Source organism: Pteropus alecto, unplaced genomic scaffold (assembly GCF_000325575.1).
Source record: "Pteropus alecto unplaced genomic scaffold, ASM32557v1 scaffold87, whole genome shotgun sequence".
Classification (NCBI taxonomy): Eukaryota; Metazoa; Chordata; class Mammalia; order Chiroptera; family Pteropodidae; genus Pteropus; species Pteropus alecto.
Genome location: NW_006443225.1, coordinates 9418710 through 9423628, shown reverse-complemented (window position 1 = coordinate 9423628; position 4919 = coordinate 9418710).

Sequence of the window (4919 nt, the reverse complement as noted above, 5' to 3'; positions counted from 1 at the left end):
GAACTTCACGCTCTCCAAAAAAAGACACGACTTCCCAGAGTGCAACTGTTTTTCTGTCAGAGAAGATTCCCTAAACATTCTCCAGCTCTTCTAAATGCTCCCCTCAGAAGCGCTGCCCTCCCTTCCACACCTCTGTACTCGTATTTTTGGGGAAATAGCCTCGTAGCCCTACTACGGTGACTCCAACCAGATTCTATAAAACAACAAAAAATGGGTTAAAAACAAAATGCAACGGGAGCCCATCCTGTGGCTACCTGAAATTGAGCAGAAATCTCTCCAACTCTTCCTGCTTTTGGACCCCCAGACTCGGAAGTGTGAAGTCCGATCCAGTCAGGAGAGTGAGTGGCTGTGTGTCACCTGAGTGAATGCCAGTTTGGGAGCCAGCCTGAAACTTCCCCCTTCCCTTGTCACAATCAGTACTTTTTTCTGAAACAGGAGGGGATTGCCAACTTTTATAAAACAATCGGACAAGAAGCAGGAATTAGGCATTATTGGCGATCTTAACTCAAAGAAATTTATTCCCTACAAACTGTTCGAAAAAGAAAAGAAGACTTTGGTAATAGTACCCACTAGAGTTTGTGTCTTTTATGTTCTGGGGGCCCAAAACCAAGAGTTGGAGTGCTTTCTTCATAGTTTAAGGTCTGTCACTTCATAAGATCTGGCTGTAGAGTGGGAGAGCCAACGGACTGGAACACAAAGTCCTGTCTCAATGCAAAAGAGCCACATTAGATGACAAAATAATAAGGCTGGACATGTGAATCAGCTCTCCAACAATAGATCTGAGAATTGGATTGAATGAGCCCCCACATAGGCGGGAAATAAAATCATTGCAAACCTAGCTAATCAATTCCTTACCGGTAAAGATCAGATTTGTATAGCTATCTGTGGTATGAGTAAAAAAAAAAAACACACGAATACACATAAATGAGGGGTTGAAAATAACTGTAGAACGAGAGGAATGGAGACACTCAGAGGAAGCAGAGAATTCCAAAATTGATTTCCTATAGCTATCGGGAAAAAAATCACAGACCTACTTGAGACTCTGGAGGATATAAGAAGATAAAGCCTTTAAGAAATGGGAACTCACACATAGAGAAGAAAGAGGGAAAAAAAAAGAAAGAGTCAAATAAAAATGACATAAGCAAGCTAAGGAAAAAAATATATATAAACTACAACACACAAAATTACAGTGAAAAGTACAGTAGATACTACGTAAAATCAAATCAGCAATAATCAGGACAAACAAGATTATTCTTCAGAAAAATGGATAAAATAACAAAGGACTAAAACAAAGGATAGACACGGGGATGGGGGACCAGAAATAGTAACAGCTCTGAAGTTATATTACTGCTTGTGAAATAAACCAGACAACTATAACAAAAGCAAAAATTCCAGGACAAAATTTCAGAGTTAACTTCTGTCGATAGTTACAATGATGAATGTTAGGTGGTTGTCAAGTGGGGGGACAGTTTCCTTTGAGGAGATCTCTTGTTTGACTGGAATCCAGGCATCAACGCACAGCAATCTGTATAACATCTAATGCAGGACCGGAGAATTATAGGAAGGCTTTTTTCAAGCCTCAGTTTCCGTTAATAATTCAGCAATAAGGTAGGGAGGAACACTATTATTTTTTCCTAACTTCACTCTTTCTTCAGAATGTTTAAAAGAAAAATGATAGAATAAGATATACCAGCCAAATACTAAGCAAAAGGAAACCAATAGGTCGATAATGTAGAACTTCATATGAGGCGATAAAGAAATATTTCACTGAGAAAAATATGACAATTATAACCTTCATTTATTGCAACCTTGCCTCGTATATACAAAGCAAAAAGTTGTCAAGTAACAAGGAAAAATCAGCAAATCTACAATCATAGTTGCAGATTTTAATGCACATCCAGAGCCCAGATCAGTAAGGAATAGATGTGAACAGCCTAATTCTCAACTTAATTCAATGGATTATTCGGAAGATACTGCTGCACTCCCAAAATAGACATAAAACTTTTTTCGAGCAGTGTCGTAGTAGTCACAAAAATTGACCATGTTTTATTGGGCCCCAAAGGATGTTAAAAAACTGAGAATCAATGATGAAAATATATTCACCCAAACCCATACATGTAGTAACGAAAGCAAGTCGAAATATTTCAGTTAGGGGGAAACAATTATAATGGAAATTTCAAAATATTCAGATTCTATTCATTGGTCACAAAGGAAGATGAAACTATGTTATGTATCTGGTTATTTTAAAAGCCCACTGCTTTCCTGAGTTTGAGTTCATCCTGCATCTAAATGCCTCTTTGCAAAGCCAGCAGATGCTCCCTCCAGGCTGTTCTGGCCTCCAGCTTCTCTGAGCCCTGTGGGAGGTCCGGAGATCGTTCCTTTACAGTTCCTGCGGTCATCTGCCCTGTCCAGCAGAGCTCTGTCCTGTGTGTGCCAGATTAGCATTCAACCCAACCCAGGACCCTGTGACTCTCTGGAGCTCTATCTCTGTGGCCCACTCCCTGCACCCTCTGGTCCTCTGCTCCACAGATTCCAGCTGCCTCTGCCGCCCCTAACTCCAGCCACCATCTCCCCAACTCAGCCGGTGCCCTGTGGCACCCATGCCCTGCACGCTGGCCAGGAAGATGCCTCCAGGCCGAAAGCCAGGGCACCCGTCGTCAAGGATCACCGTCCTGCACGGTGTTGTACAATGTCTGAAAACAGTCCCGTATATTTTTGTCCAGTTTTTAGTTATCTACAGTAGAAAGGTAAGTCCAGTCCCTCATAGCTAGAAGCAGCTGTGTGACCCATATAATTTTAGCATGTTTCCCAGTCACTATTTGAATGTAAAAATGCCCTTTGTATGAGCCTTTCCTTTTTCCTTTCTCTCTAGTTTTTTCCCCCATAGTTTTAAGATAATCTGAAATTTGATTTCTAATTAAATCCTACTTAAACTATATATCCAGGATGACAGAAATATTTAGAATCTAGACACTAAGCAAACTGAAAATAAAAGAGATAATAGCATTTAACTCATTTAAGATGAGTACAGTGTTAACATCCACATAACCCCAAAGGCCTTCTTCCTTCAGCACCAAGAAAGCAAATGGAAATTCCAGGAGGTCTTCGATAGTAGGAGAGTGTGCCCATACCTCCTTTACTGGCCCCCATTCTGTGATTGCTACCCCAAGTCACCAGCAGCAAGAGATAATCTTCTCCATGAGGCCGTATTCACATTTATCTTCACTTGTAGTTTTCATCTAGATAGCAACAAAAAGACTTCTGTGGTCACAGACCTAAATGAACCAAGCTCAGTTGCTATAATTTGCATAGCTGAGTTCCTATAGCCCATGGTTCTTTAGTTAATACCATTTACCGTTCCCATTTGGGCCAGACATAATTTGCTTTCCTCACGTCGGGAAAGCGATCTATTGATGAGGTACAGGTGGGCCCCGTGGTGCTATGCTCCTGTCCCTGAGTTCTCACACAAATACAGGTTTCCCAGAGGGCACCCCATAACTCCCTCCATCACTTTCTAAACCAGCCCTACATACTCCCCTTGCCTTTGAAGGAGCAAACACTTTGCAATTAGGAAAACCCCCCTTGAAGCTCCTTTCTCTCACCTCTGATTTCCACTCAATACAAGGCACCGGTGTGGTGTGCGCCTTCCCACGCTCCTGCCTAATACATTATGCTGCAGGTCGGCCAGTGAATGCGCTGATGGCTAACGTTTCAGGTAGGTCGGACCGCCCCTCGCGGTGATTTATTACATGGCCAGTCTTTCAGTTAGATGGAAGAATGCCATGTGCTGATGAAGGAATGGGTGTCCTTCGTCCTGTGGCTAAATTCCAAACATAATCTGTTCTCATCCCTTAGTTTCACAAAAACCATTTAAAGTGGGCAACAAGCTTAAACATGTAGAGAGAAGATAAATAAATGCTTGAGATCTTTTTAGTTAAGTTCATAGTAGCTTATTTTACAAATTAAGCCCCAACCTTTCTGTTTGCTTGTGTGTGTTGTCTTTCATTATATTTTCAATGGGTAGGTAGCATTTTGGAGGTTTTAGAATGAAGATGATAGAAACATTAACAATTGCTATTTGTTGAATTTCTTTAAATCACCCAAAATTATTTTCTTGCTTTTGACTAAAAGATTGAAACTAAACATATTATCTCTATGCTCCATGCTATTTCAGTTTTTATGGAAGATTAAAATAATATGCAGCCTGTATTTATTCACTTTTGGTGACAGAACATGAAAAAACATTTATGCAGACAGAGCACTTTAAAGTATAATAGCTACCGAGATTAAAAGAAACATCAATTTACTTATTTACTTATAAAAGTGGCGAGTAGAATCTCCTAAATTGTACAGTTGTTTTTTCTTACGAGCTTCTCAAAGAAACTCCATAATAACATTGGCAAATGCTTCCATAAGAAGGAAAGTTTATGAAACATGTTTAAATATTTATGGAATGTTAAAAATGAGGCATTAATTGGCAAACAACTTAATTAAAATGCTTTCTCAAGTAATTAGCAACAAATACTTCCCTACCTGTTTTGCATGCCATTTGTCTTGTTGTGTTTGTTAAACCCGCCTGTCAGTCAAACTTTGCTTCAGGTGATTTTTTTTGCTCTGTGGGGAAAATCTTCAAAAATTACATCTGAATTTAAAATATTTTGATTATCATTTTTTACCTAACAAATTCTCTTTTTCACTTCATCTTCTATATGTCCCAGTAAACCACCAACCTGGGAATTTAGGGCTTGAAGATGAAATTCCGCATCAAGGCATTACTGAGTTTCCAAAAACACTCTCCAGAGAACAAATGGAATCAATCTAGAATCAACAAACAGTGCAGTTAATTAATGAGAACACCATAAGGGAGCTTTTTAAAACAATGTTGACGGCTGCTGCCTCAGGACCAATAGCACCAGAAG